This window comes from Chamaea fasciata, unplaced genomic scaffold (assembly GCF_029207755.1).
Source record: "Chamaea fasciata isolate MVZ Bird 193981 ecotype frontalis unplaced genomic scaffold, bChaFas1.0.hap1 SCAF_11, whole genome shotgun sequence".
NCBI lineage: Eukaryota > Metazoa > Chordata > Aves > Passeriformes > Sylviidae > Chamaea > Chamaea fasciata.
Window position 1 is genome coordinate 19,436,158 of NW_027094096.1, and position 15,640 is coordinate 19,451,797.

Here is a 15,640-nt window from a genome sequence, read left to right on the forward strand (position 1 = left end):
AAGACAGCAGCTTTGATATTCCTAATTTCCCAAACTGTTGTCCTAAAGGAGCTTGAGCAGGTAATAAACCTGAACCAGAAATAGGAAATAGCACTCACCTCGCTGATTTCAAAGAGCAGCACTTCCATTATTAAGTGGATCAGAGTATTCATATGCCTTACTTGTCCAGATGAATAGAATGAATGTGTTTGAATGTCCTTCAGAAAATGATACAAAAAAGAAAATCTCACACAGGTATGAAAACATTAAACAAGCACTTCCACTGGGGAAGAAAAGAAGACAGGACATTCTGAGTTCATTTAAATGAATGACAATACTCTCCTGGACCTTTAATGGGAGCAAGATTTTATCAGAGATAAGAACCGAGAGACAGAGAGCTAGGGTAAGAAAGAGGGAAGTTATTTCTGAGAGTAATGACTTAAAATAGACTTCATCCAGTCTTGCTGTGACTAAACAAGTGTCTTTCATGATATAAGAGAGAGTAGAGAGACTGGGAATTCACTGACAGCACCTCTGTTACACTGTACGTCACCACAGATGGTTTAACCCACTCTAAGCCCACACAATTCCGAAGAACCCGGTAGGAGATTCTGTGGAAGTTCTTCAAGGTGATCACTTCAAGCCTTGGAAACACCGAAACCAACAGCTTCAACACCAAGGCGGGAGGTCTCTCAACAAGCAGCCTTGGAGCACAAGAAAGATGTGCAGACATTTGGGAACAAAGTGCATTTTTTCCTTCATGTGGTAGCCAGGAACAAAAGTATTTCTGTTCTAATTTGTCTGTATAAACCCAAACAACTCAATATTAATATGCCACATTCACCAAATTTGGTTGGTAAGACCATTTGACCAGGCAAGATATTAAGGCCACAAATCAGGGTGTTAAATGACTAAGAAAAAAAAGAGGATTAAAAAAAGTTTGCAAATGCTGGAACAGAACAAGTAAGTAGCTTTGCAAGCAAAGAACTAAAATAATTATCAAATATTTTACATCCCCTGGGCACCTGAGGTAATATCTGCTCTTATCCCATAATCTCTAAAGCTTCAGCTATTTCTGTTAATATTTTTTTATGAGAAAGGTTTTGATCTCCAGTAGATTTCTACACCATAAGAGGCCTATTTTCTTTGCATGAAGAATTCAATGGTCAAGAATAGGCAAAGAAATGTTTGATCTAAAGATCTTACACACAACTTTGTTTTAAATTTTTTCAACTACTTAAAATGTGCTTGGAAGTAGCATGCCTGTTTATAATTAAAGACACAGTGTCTCTATCTCAAGCACAGAGACAGAGAAAAGAGAATCATAGATCACAGAATATGCTGAGCTGGAAGGGACCCGCAAGGATCACTGGGTCCAGCCCCTGGCCCTGCACAGGACACCCCAAGAATCCCATCATGTCCCTGAGAGCCTCAGCCAAGCGCTCCTTGAACCCTGCCAAGCTTGGGGCTGTGACCACCTCCCTGGGGATCCTGTTACAGTGCCCAGCCACCCTCTGAGTGAAAAACCTTTTCTTAATATCCAGCCTAAACCTCCCCTGACTCAGCTCCATGCCATTCCCTCAGGTCCTGTCACCGGCCACCAGAGAGAAGAGATCGGTACCTGCCCCTCCACTTCCCCTCGTGAAGAAGCTGCAGAGCCCGATGAGGTCTGAGCTCAGTCTCCTCTTCTCCAGCTGAACAGACCAAGTGACCTCAGACCAAGTGACCTCTTCATATAGTTTCAGCTCTTTCAAAGACATCGGGAATTGTTTTTTTTCCTGGCCTCCTTTCAGTATCATTGTGACGGTACCTCCTGACATCATCAGCTATAATGAAAATTCCCAAGGCCACTCCTCCTTCCTCTGTATCCCAGCTCTCAAAATAAGCATTAGGTTAGAAAAACACTTCCTTTTTGCCTTAAGGAAGGAGAAAGCAGCAGCACCTGTACGGAGTTTGGGTGGTGAGGGCAGTGGGGGCTGCGGGGCTCCATGGGGGGAGTCTGGGCCTGCCAGGACACCACTGGTTACTGCCAGCCACAACCGGTCCCAAAAATGCATTGAAGAACGCGCAAAACACTGCCTGGCAAGGTTTTCCTCACAGGACTGAGGGAAAAATGGTAGAGAAAGAGCCCTGGCAGTGCACATGTCAGTGGTAACCGAGCAGCAATCAGTGCCGTGGGACACCCTTGCCACCCCTGGGGACACAGGGTTGTCCCCTTGCAGACCACACGGGGTCAGACACCCAATGCACACTTGGTACCTAAACAGCATTCCCAGGCAGGGTCGGGCTGTACCTTTGGACAATTTTAATAGGATAATGAATTCGAAGGTTTTTGCCATTTTCTGTGCAGTGACAAAATCACCAGATTGCTTGATGTCATAACAGATAATTTAGCCAACTCCCGATCAATCATTTGTAAAAGTTTATATTCACTGGGAATTATAATACGCTTGTCAGAGACCCCCGGTAATTTCACTGTGCTGTCAAAAAGGTGTCTTGGATGGGAAACTGCTCAGGTAAAATTGCATTTGGCAAATGTATTAAATCAGCCTTGCCAAGAAAACTTGGCACCATTGGGTTTGCAGTGGGGAAGGGGGGCTGTGGTTCCTCCCTGACAGCTCCATTCTGCAGCTCCTTCCCTCCCCACAGTTTTCCTGGCCTGGGTCCTTCCCCAGACTGCAGCTCTTCATGGGGGCTGCCGTTCTCCAGGATAAACTTGGTCCAGAGCACACCCTCCCTCCATGGGCCACACAGCCCACTCAGAGGATACCAGACTGCTGGATATTCCCTGAATGTACCTCACTAGCCTTAAATAGAAAAGTTTAAAATGTATCCTTAGCTGCTGCTGAAAAGCAAGGTCCTTTATTTTCTGCCATCCTTCTCCACTACTCTGAGACAAGATTTTGCAACATAGAGAGCTAGTAGATTATGGTCTGAAGTAAATCCCACAAAAGAACAGTGTGGAAGAGTACAAAGACAGCTTGCCAGGGCATTTATCTCTTCTACTTAAGCCTAGAAACACAGAATAAGTGTATATATTTAGCCTCCCAAAAGGCTGAAAATAGTAATAGGCAATCCCAGTGGCCTGAGATGCTGCTCACAGAGTGTGCTCTCCTGTTCTGAAATCACAGAGGGAAGGGAAAGGTCTTTTTGCTCACTGTGTTGGGATTCACTTGAGATTCCTTAAAAAGGAACACTGCAACTGAACCTGGCAGTCTCATGTGCACTAGGTGCAGGAATTGATGGATGAAGTCACAGTACATAGCATTGCCTTGAAAAACCAGATCTCAGAATGGTTCAACACAGCGAGGACAGGCCAGGAAAAATTACAGGATCATTTCTGACAAATGGGAAGAAATCAGAAAAATGCATGTCCCCACTCTAGCACAGCTCCCTTTAACGTGGAGACATAGTTGGGGCAATTAGTATTTTAGCAGAAATACGTTATAAATGGGATTACACACCTTGCATCATAAATGATCTCAGCAAATACTTTTGTTTATCTATGCAAAAAACACAACCTCAAGAATAAGCACTTCATTATCCAGCTAGAAGTTTAGGCACTGTAGTTTGGAGATATACTAGGAACAAATTGGATTTAATAGGAAAAATATTCAAATGTTGTGTTTGTTGAACATGTGGGAAGCTTCGATAAATGATATGAATTGCTTTTAATTACAAAATTTAGGAAGATGCCAGTACACTTAATCAGCATGGTCCACTGAACGGAACACAAAATTCCTTGGCCTGGGCCCTATCCTCACTTCTCTCCATAAATCACTCCTTGCCTCAGAGAAGATAAATATAGATACACAAGAATATTTTATGTACATAACCCTTTGGTTATTATATGTGGGATTTGAAATGAGATTGTGGATCACAAGTTTCTGAAATATAGAGAAATAGGGGGGATTAATCTTTTATCTAAATATATTTCTTCAAAAAAAGGTATTTGTTACTGTTATGAAGTATAAATATAGCCTACATCTTATTTCCAGCATGTCACTAAAAATAAGTGGCCAAAAGTTCTTCCTTCTGACTTTGGAAACAGTTTGTTGTATGTGATTTATATCAATCCCCTCATTACATAAGAACAATAATAGAAATTCTGAATTCTCAGTGTTTTCTTTAGATGAGCTGACGGGCTGTGAAAGGTGCTGGAGTGACAGCTCTTCTGACTTGATGGAGTACAGAGAATAGCAATGGAATTTTTGTTTGCACCTTCCGGGGTATGTGATTTATCCCTGATCCTGAGAAGTGTCCACTTCATCAGAGCCTTTGCTGAGTCTGCTCTCAGTGCACCAGGCAGAGCTGAGACAGACACACAGACAGCTGTGCAGCCCAGAGCTCACCTGGGAAGAGTTCCTGTGTGGGGTTGATCCTCCCCTGGCCCCCAACACTGTAAGAAATGTCTTTGGGCATGTTGCAGGCTCACATTTTCTCTCATTGCAGGACAGAAATTATAAACTTCTAAAAGTTAAGGCAATTAAAGACCTTACGGGAAGAAATACCTGATCATTCAAGCATGTCATATGTTCACGCTGTCTGCATAAGAGGCAATGAGTTATGTTCTTCACAGATGCAACTTTTTTTTGTTGTTGTTTTTGTTTTTTGCTTTTTCTTTAAGGTATGGGACATTTGGATTTATTTTCCCTTTTAGAAATATAAGGTACCATTCTGGTGTTTGATACAATATTTGTGGGGGAAAATCTCTACCCCAAGTCACCTCTGTTTTGCTGCCCAATTAAAAAAGTATTAACTATGGAAGGAGAAAAAAAAGGCTGGAATGGATACAAACAAACTACATGTAAATCTGTTGAACAGATTACTCTATTGTTCAACAACAATGCACAGTTCTTACCTTAGAAAAACAATTCCTCTATTAAGAACAACAGAATCTATACATACCATAAAGGGAGGTTTATCAAAATAAAACAATTGGGATCCAGTCTTAAAATTCTTATCAGATGGTAACTGTCATACAAGAAATAAGCATGAAACATTTCTGCATATCTTCAATCTTCTAATTCAGAAGAGATAAGAGTGAAGAAGGCAAATAATTTCACACATTGGTGATGAAACTAGAAGATGAAAGGGAAACAAGAAGCAAGAGAAAAGGAGGCAGAAAAGTGAGATTTTTTAAAACCCTTGGTTAAATTTAAATGATATTTAGAATCTGGGAGACATGAACACTGTGATTCTAAATTTATCATGTGAAGTGTCTACATACCCTTTAAAAACCTTTACTTTGAGACTTTTGAAGTGACATTTTTTAATATAGATGGGCATGGACAAAACAGAAGTAAAGGTTTTCTGGGTGCCATTTCTTAACTGTAGGTGAAATTCATACTCTGTGACTACAAAACAAAGAGAAGACAAAGCTTGTTCTAGGAAATCTCAATGGGAAAATTAATCAGTCCTGTTGTGGAAAATGTACTGAATAATGGTATTTGATAATCAGTGTCTCCTGCAAACTGACAGTGTTGGAATTTCCCTTCCTTAAAGCACATATTTGATACCCGGCCTTCTTTTTGTCCCCCTGCTCATTTATATGTGTGTGGTTTTCCTTTTAACCCCCCCTCCTTTTTTAAATTTAAATAAAACTCTGGGGGAAAAAAAAGCAACAGAAGATCACAGGATGTGAAGATGCCATTCTGGGAACTAGCAAGCAGTCTCAAGAGTGAAAGAAGCCAAGTGATCTTTCAAGTGGGCTATTACTGTAGTTGTGGAAGCAGAATAATGAAAGTGAACAGAATAATTGGCCTAAATATCTGGTTAGAGGGCTGGTACAGAGAAAAGAGCATGAAAGGCTCTACTAAAACCACAGAAAGGTGGGTGTTCCTGCAATCAGCACAGAAAAAAAAGCATTGAAGAAGTCTGTAAACTAAAGAAGAGGGGGAGGGGAACCACTGGAAAGAAGTCCAAGCAGAGGAGGGGGAAGGGGGGAAAAATACCCACTAAATCTGAAAGTCTAGAGAAAAAGAAAGCAGTTGATTGTATTTGCTGACATTCCAAGGATGGCAGTTGGGAAACAGCAATCCGAGCAGCAGCATCAGGAGGTACACACTGTAACAGCAATATGGGTGGCTCCTGAGATATATGTGGGAACACTTTTATGTTTTTTTTAAACAGTGGCACAACTTGTATATATACAAATATATATATATGTGTATATATATATATATATGTGTATATATATATATGTGTGTGTGTGTGTGTGTGTGTATAATAAGAACTTCGACTATCACTTCAAAGAGAAAAGAGACAGCCATCCTCTCTTAACTGGTCATTTCCATCAGCTGAAGACTTCTGAACAGAAAAGCAGTGAAGTCAGTAAATCCAGCTGTTATGATCATCCACATCAACACTTACATCAGAAAACATCTGACAATGTAAGATCCAGATTAACCATGCTCTATGTCTGTATATCAGAGATTCTTGCAGTGAGTGAGGTGAAAGATTAGGGTACCAGCATTTTCCACACTCTTCCTCTGAGCTTCTGACAGTCTCTCTGTAAGTGACCAATAACAGTCCAGCCCCAAAGGTATCCTATTTTCAGTTCTGATTACAGAAACACAAAATGAAGCTGATATTCCTGTTAATGAATGATTAATAAAATGACAGCATCAATAGATGAGAGTTAGAATTACATCACACTTTCAAAAAACTATAGCTAGTTATATTCCATATCACTAGAATTCCCAGTTTTAAGTGACAAAGCAGAAAATAAGTAGCTTTTCATTGTCTGGTTTGTATTAGAGTTTAATAAAATCAAGATCCATTAGCAAGAATCGTAATACAAGGGGCATGAGAGTGCCAAGAAGCTCAATACAGAGAAACATATCTCTGAAAAAGAGGAAAATTAATGTAAGCTTCAAACTTTTCAAATAATCCAGCAAAACTGGCTCATTTAAACTTCAAAATGTCCAGATGATTTTTCGAACACTAATTCATATGTCAAGAGCTAAATAAGAGCAGGTAAAGGAAAATGGTTAACAACGAAAATTATATATTAGTATCACAAATATTAAGAAATATATTTCTAAGTAAATACGCAAAATACACAGGAAGAGATAAATATCATAACCAGCTGTTATGATTGGGAGCAAAATGCATCTTTTAGGGTGCAAAAGTCTGTGTAAAGCACATATATTTCTGAAGGCATATGAATTTTTAAAAATTCTTACACTTAAAGGTGTCACAGCTTCACTTACATCAATAGCTGATGACAGCTACAACAGTGCTACTGGATCAAAACATGAATGCCCAAGCAGCCCACAATGGACTGGTTAATACAGATTTATTCTAAAGAGAAATAATTCTGAAGAAAAAGGTGTAGATGTCAGAAGGATACAGAAATGATATAGGAAAAAGGTTGAGATGATGTATTTTCACAAGAATTCTTGGATCAGATTAATTTCATTCACTTGCTGTTGGATACTGCATCTAAATCCCACTCATTTGGGCAATGAAGAAACTATCACTTTCCCACTTCCCTCATTTCTAATGCAGAAAAATATATTTAAAAAAAAGAAAAAAAAAAAAAGAAGAGAAATCCCAGCATCATTAAGATGGCACAATTATCATTGAATTAGATTGAATGGGAGCTCCACCTGAGTGAGTTGAGGTCATGCACAAATTCCATGCTATAGCAAAGAACTCTGTATAATTTTCAGAGTACCCAGCACATCCAGGAGTATCTGAGCATAAGCTTCTTTTTCACAGCTAATGCTGCACCTAAAAAGCTTTCTGGTAACTCTTTCACCTTAGGTACCTGGCTGAGAAGAGAAATAAACAAACAGAACTGAGCAATAACCTGCACTGTAGCTGTACTGACCCTGCACACGCCAGTCATGACTTCTCTTGTTAAGCGGTTCTACTTCCCTCCTGGATCTGCTGAAGGTTTCAAATTATAAAGCAGTTTACTAAAAGAAATTTCTTTTACTGGAACTGAAGGAGCTGAAGCTGGTACTGTTTTGCCTCACTTTTCCCATGTAGCTAATTCATAGTCCACCTCATCAAAGTTAAAAGCATGGTATGAAATAATTGTATAAAGTAAGAAAAATAATTAATAGGTGTACATTCAGAATTCTGAGCAATGGCTCTTTGAATCCCTGTTTCTTGTTTGAACTGCATAGCTTCCTAAAAATTACTAACTCCCAGGAAACTGAAACCTGGTAGTGCTAAGACTACACATCACTTTGACACCAGACAACCTGGACTTAATCTAAAAATCTCCTGTTCACCTCTATAGGGCTTGCATGATCACCTCTGTGCCCTGAGGCAATGACAAAACCAGAACCACTGGAAAGGTATTCGGCAGAAACAGACCATCTAGAAAAGCTGATACTTTTGTGGATGCACAGTCTTTTTAGCCTTCTCTTTGTAACACAACCAAATATTATTGAAATTACAAACATGCATGAATAATTCATTTTTAGATAGATCCTTCCCATGTGAGGTTGCAAGTTAACTAATAGGTTTCCAGGCATCTGTACGGTCATCTAGTGTGACCTCTTGCACTACAAAATCTGCAGAATTTCAGCAAGTGGGCAGAATTTCTAGTTAAAATACAGGACTGGCCATGCTTCTGGGCCCAGTTACGAAATGAGAAAATGGAGATGTATAGTGATAGAATACATCAGTGTTAGTATTCATTTAAGTTATTTCTTTGTGCTCGTACACAAATATGGGGCAAAAATAAATCACGGACTCAGAGTGTGACTGCATTAATTTTTAGTTTTTAATTTATCAACTCTTCATATAAGAGCAGTCCTGGAAAGCAGTCTGGAAAAATGAGAAAGCGTTTCATAGAACTATTATATAACTTTGTTGAATAGGATATTGTAAATAATTAATCCAAATGAGAGACTTGGGGGATCTTTAGTCAGGAATTAAACATGAAATGATTGTGATTGGCTTCTGTCTATTTTTTTTTTTAAAAAAGCAAACCCAAAGACACCAACAGTGACTGCAGAATCTCAGAATTTTTGTAGGGCTGATGTAAGTCCTAAAGATAAAGTGTATTGGGTGTTAAAGGTCTTTTCCAACCTAAATCATTCTTAAATTACAAAAAAGCAATTTGGGATAGTTATGTAATTGTTGTCTAGTACCTCTTGTACAAGGAGAGTTCATTACAGTACTTCAAACCCAGCAGTTTTCAGTCTTCACTTCAGAGAGCCACTTACATGTATCTGTGCCTCAAAATGAATGTTTCAATAAATGATCGCTTTGTCTTTTTGATTAGAAGCAAAATTTTATCAAGGTTCAGTTTAAACTCAAGAACATCTCTGATAATTTACTGAAACACAATAAGCTGAAACATAAAGGAGCTGCTGAAATACTTTAAAAAATTAATAAGGTTCTACCTGGCTAAATCAAGTTATTGCATAAATCATTGCTTTGCATTCATCAGAAGTCAGATGTCATCCACCATCACAAAACAGTTTAGTCTTCCTGAGCCTCCAGAAACTACCAAAAGTGAAAATAATCCTTGAAAACAAAAGAAAAGTGACAACTGCCTTGTAGGACTTTTTTGATGGTTTATCTGGTTTTGAATCTTTTATTGCATAACTTCTGTAAAACTTTTACTGGCTAAACAGATCATGTAGAAAGTTTCTTTGAAGAGCCATAAACCAGACTCATCTCTGGTCAAAGCTATCAGTTACCATCAGCTTGTTACCTCAGCAGGGCATCAGGGCCACATTCCTGCTCCTCTTAAAATCCAATTTCCTAATTCAGCAGCTTCACCAGCAGAACACCAGCAGAGCTGTTCCCACAGAGCATGGTCACAGTGATAGTCTCACCTCACACCCACACCCACAGCAGCAGCATTTCTGCTCTGCCAGGGGAGGGAAAGGGGAAGATCAGCACTTCAGCTGCAGACACGTGTAGGTTGTATTTGCTTTTTATTTTCTCAGGCCATACCATAAATAGCATAGGCAAAATGTTCCCTGCCTGTGAAGTTATTGAAGCTTTAGAGCAGAAGTGTTTAAATTGTCCAAGGAACATCAATGATCCATTCCCATCATAACTAAAATCCTGACATCTCCATTATTGCAAAGGTTCAGCAGGCAACATATACAACAGGAAGTGAGTAGGGGTTTGGATGTTTTAATCTGCTGCACTCTCACTGCAGGAGACTATTCCTGTTTCAGGGCAGGAGGGGAAAATAAATCTATTACAAAGTCTTGGTTAAACATTTATTTTTAATTTAGATAAGAACTGGTTTCCTGACAAAAACATGAGCTTTTGTGGTTATTTCAAACATCTCTTAAAAGTTGTTTCTGATTTTCAAAGCCCTTAATTTACTTTTTTCAACTCACATAATTAGTTGATCCCAAATTATCCCTCCCACTTTTACAGAATCTTTAAGAAGTCTTCTATGACTCAGATGCCTTCTTTGCACCTTCTTCCTTTTCAAGCTCCTTGCTTGCACCCCTGCTTCACTGGCTCCATAATTACAAATCTGATCTGAAAATATTTCCTCTCCTTCCTAATATTTTTCTTAGCTATTTTAGTGAGCAGTTTATTTTGCTGACCATTATGCAAAACTCTCTTTCCCGTTGTACTTAAACCTACTATGTTTGGAAATGCAGTATGTTAAAAAAAGCCACGAAGAGCAGAGTATGCTGTGCATGCACAAATGGGATGTGTAAATTATGGGGATTGCTAACAAATGAGCGAGATTACAGGGGAATCACTGGGAGTTACAGGGAAGCATTAAGGTGCTTAAGACCACAAGTCTCCACTAGACCTTAACAAAGCTTGTATTCCTAAAACTATTTGGTGAGATTTTGTTCTGTTTTAAATACTACAGCTAGTAATAAACAAGTAGCACTTCGTTGTAATATAGTCTTACTCAAGATTCATCGTTAAGGTTCAATAACTTGAAGTAAAATAGAGTTACAAGAAAATATTCCCAACAGAAATGTGAGTAATTTACACTAAAAATAAACAAAGAACTGAAACTTCTAAATATACTGATGTTCATCATTAATTAAAGACAAAACCAAAGATTCTCCCTGACCATAAAGTAATACTGTTTTCCTATTTTCCCCTTTCATCTTCCTTTTCATAGTCGTGGTGTTGCTTTTATATAAAGACAATTTTGGTTTGTAGCTTTGTTTTGTTCTGCTTTTAAAACTGCTCTAAGCAGTTTGAAGACATGAAATAACCATGAGTGGCACTTGACATTAAAAAAAAAATCATAAAGCATAATTTCATAACTTTCTTTGAATACAGTGAACACTCTTACTAACTACAAGTAGTTACTACTACTAACTACAAGGATATATACAGTAATATATTCAATAATATTACCTCTTGAAAATACACAAGATCATCAAGAAATCTGCAGAAGTTTCCTAGTAAACAATTTAGGTATATATTACTGCATTTTTCTCTAGCCCTGTTCATGTTACCCTAAAAAATTTCAGTAACTTCTATTCATTTTCAGCTAAGACTCCAGTGCAATGCTTTCACATAACACAAATTTTTTCTTTTCAAAGCCTTTATGGGAAACCTTAACCCCGACTGCACCTATGTTTCCATCTGGAGCGTGCCAAGTTTCAGGGATTTGGCAGACTTGCACACACAAGAGTTTATTAGCTCTGTAATTTTATGTGCATGAAAGCATAAATGCATATTGGGTACACATTTTATCATCTGCTTTTTTTTCCTTTAATGAAGACGGTGATTCCATAAGATGAAGGAAGAAAAGGAAGAAAGGAAGGAAAGGAAGGAAGAAAATTCGCTTTTCTGCTGACTGCCCGTAATGGTAGTAGAGACTCAGACCAGTGGTTGAAGAAGTTCTGAAGAAAAATTAGCTTCTTGTTTCTATTTTGCACAGTACTAAATATTGCATCTACATGCACCACTCAAAATACTCAAAATACTCAAAATACTCAAAATTTCATCTCTGAAATAAAGAAGTACAAATGCTTATAACCTCTGCTGCTTCTGATACTTTCCCACTATGTGAAGACTGATAGTGAGGCTATCTGGTGTTTAAACTCATTAGTAAAGTGAGTAAGTACAGCATTTCATACCATGAAGCATATCATGGGGAAACCTTTCTCAAGAGAAGTGGGTAACTGGCACTATTTTAAAGAAAAATCATCATCACCATCATCACATCTTCTGATAACAGATGATTAACCAAGGAGGAAAACATACAACATTTCACAAGTTTTGGAAGTGTTCTACTTTCACTGCTCAGGTTTTTGATTCCATTTGCCAAACATTGCTTCATTAAGGGCTGAAGTTTTTTGATAGTCTCTTTTGATAGTCTCTCATTCTCTTTCTCAGAATGACAGGGATTTATTCAATCAAAATTGTTTTGCATTTCCAGCAACAGCAAGAACCATGCAAATAATAATGCAAGTTGCAACTTCATCTAGTAACAAATGCAGCCAGCAACTAAATGAGACACTAAACTGGAGACTGACAAATTCCACTATTTTTTCCAGTTCCAGGTCATGTTCCAAAGCAGACTGGAGCTGCTGCAGACTTGCTTCTTTTAGCTCAAGATCTTTTTTAAAGAATTTTTTTTCAATTTGTCAATGCCAGGCATTATTGACATGTACTAATTTTGCAGGTTCATGCTTAAAATTGTCGTGTTCCTGCGAGTTCATTCCAAACAGTCACTCATTTTATACTGCATCCAGTTATGTCTCTAGAAGGTTTATTAGTCTATGGCAGCTAATGATGCTGCCTCTTCTCTGAGCTCCAAATACACTGGGGAGTTGCATTCTAAGTCATTATAATATTAGCGAACACACTAAAGATTAAAACACATTTATATTTCCCAAATCGGTTGGATCCAAAAAATAATAAGAACTTGGCAATGAATGCAGTTGTTTCAATAATCTAATCTAGAAATTTCAACACCTGCTAGTTCTGAACAAAATTTTGCAAAGCACCTTTTGTTCATTTGCCCATCCCCCATTTTTTACTCTGATCCTCTGTCAGATTGTTGTGAGACATCTGTAAAAATTATCTGCAGTGTCTCTATTGCCATAATGCAGACAATCCAGCAGGTCTCTTCATGAAATGCAGAAGCAAAAGCAAGCACCTCTCCATGCTGCATACCAGTGTGCATTTTTGCATGTGCGATCAGGCTTTCAGTGCAGTTGCAGTGCGAGGTATTTCTAGCTGCCATTTGATGGACAGTCTGATCCTGGTTGGTTACTGTAAAACATAATCTGAAATAGAGGCTTAGAATCATGGCGTATTTTTAACTTCCTGACATACACAGCACAGTCTGCTCTTGAGGAATTTTTCTCTTGCCAAAGTGATGAGCAGGCAAGGCACCACTGAGGCTACTCACGCTTTGCTCAGTGGGAGGTAATGCAAAAGCAGCGCAGCAACAAATATTATATTAACAGTGTGCTGCTCCTTCTGCTCCCCCATCTCAGGTTCAGAGTTGGAAAGTGGTAACAGACAGGACAGACTGCAACCTTCTTCAAGCAAAAGGAGTGAAGAAAAATCATTTGGTAAGTGATTGCTAGGAGAACAGAATTTACTGAAAATGCACTGGGCTGAAGGTAAATAAATAACTGACCTCTGTATTCAGTGTGGTGCTGAGCAGCTACAGCCAGGGATAGAATGTGTCAGAGCAGCAAATTCATCTCTCAGTTGTACTGATGTTACTGAGGGTTCTCTAAATTTATAGCTGGTGTTTCTGAAGCTCTGTAGTGAGGATATCAACCTGTCGGTTCATTGATGCTGCGCTTACTATGACGCACTTATTAAGTGTGGGTATATTTAGCATCAAATACTGACAACCAAATGTATTCTATACTTACTGACACATGAAACATAGTAAATTATTTGCCCAAATACAATAGCCAAAACTTTAAAGCATCTGTTTCTTTGAATACAGTTGATAAAACAATGTTACAAAGGACTCACACGGTTTTTAATTCCTCAAAAACATGTAAATGAATTGTTACAGAGGTAGATTATGTAGGTATGAGAATTTAATTACTCCAGATAGCTTCAAAATCTTTCATTTGTGATATTTCTTCATTTTCAAACAAAAAAAAAATTCCCACCACATACCTCCATGTCTATATCTAACACAGACTGGTTTGGACTCTAAAGACAGTATTGATGACACAGCACAGATTAAAAGCAAATATTGTGAAGTGTACAGAGCTTCAGAGTTCCCAGCCAAACACGCTTATTTTTAGAAATGTTATTTTTGGACTGCAATCCATTAACAGACCAGCCCAAACCCCAGCACATCATTAATAGTCTATTACAGTTCATACAAAATTATCTGTCTGACAAACAATCCCTTTATCATGTTATGAACTGGCTCCTCTATTGAACACAGGTGATGCACATAACGTGTGTGCTTCTCCTGAAAATGCAGAACCAGAAAGTTTGAAAGCAAAAATATGCAAAATTAATTTTCTGGGTATATTATTTATAGAAATTAATGTGTAAGAGGGGGTTCCTCATTCCTGAGAAAGCAACATGCAATCAGTGTATGTCCAGTTCTGTAAAGGACAATGGGAAATACAGAACAGGAGATCACACTCTCTAAACCCAACTCACCCAGCACATTTAATGTTTTCTATCTCATCTTGTTTGCATGTTCTTTCTTTCACTGACTTCTATTAAAATGCTTGCCCAGTTAGCCTACCTGTAGCTGAATCAGCTCTTACTTTCCCTGGATTTTGCACTTTAAATTAAGAAAATTTTCACTTGCACAACAATTTAAAAGAAAAATGGAAGAAAAAAGAGGAAAGAAGAAAAAAGAGGAAAAAAGAAAAAAGAAAAAAGCCAACTGCACAACTGCATATTCCCATCTTGTTTATTACAAACATGAATTAAAAAAATGTAGGAAGCAACAGAGTATCAGAATGTAATTCTAGCCAGAAGAGAAATTCAGTCATTCCATCGCTTAACCTAATAATAAGTATACTTCTGCCCTCTTCAATCAATAAATAAAACAAATAAAATTATCCTAAAGTTTCTCTAGCTTTAGGTGAGATTGCAAAAATATTTGTGGCCCCCAAATATGCCCATGTGTGTGTACTCCTGTGTGCAATGATAAAAAACTATTTTATCACCTCAAAGCTTGAGAGATTTACAGCAATGTTCATGGAGTAAATGGAATAAACTGTGATATGCCAAGAGGTAAAGGTAGAGCATTTAAAAATACTATTATTTCAGTATCCTCCAAAACTATGACTCTGTTTTAATGCCTGTATTTCTAATAAAAAAGCAAAAGTTACGGTTTTATCAGCCTAAAGATACCAGAACTTCAATGTGCATTTTCCTCTGTGAGGAAATAGAGCAATTAAAATACAATGATGACTCAGTGACATGTCATCTACAAATGCACACGTCTATTAATGCTAGTCTTCTGATCATAAGTCTTCCATCTTCATTTTCCCTAACTTTCTAATTAATGTAAAAATCAATACTTTCATTAGTTTAATTAGTGTTAATAGAGAGGCATTTAAAATATTTCTGAAGTGAAATCAGAATGTGTAATTAAAATATGAAAGCATTCTATACAACTCTGAAACAATACAAATGTTTGTTGCATTCTTTTACCTCAGTGATCTGTTTTCATCCATCTGTATAGACTGAACAAAAGCAGGTGTTTTCTCCACACATTAACAAACTTTCTTTTTTTAATAAT

The 15,640-nt window shown here is 37.9% G+C and overlaps 1 protein-coding gene across 2 annotated transcripts in view; it reads right to left on the reverse strand.

Annotated features, from left to right (window-relative positions):
- Positions 1–15,640, reverse strand: part of LOC136295159 (uncharacterized) — a 271,346-nt gene that overhangs the window by 254,556 nt on the left and 1,150 nt on the right. The window lies entirely within an intron of this gene.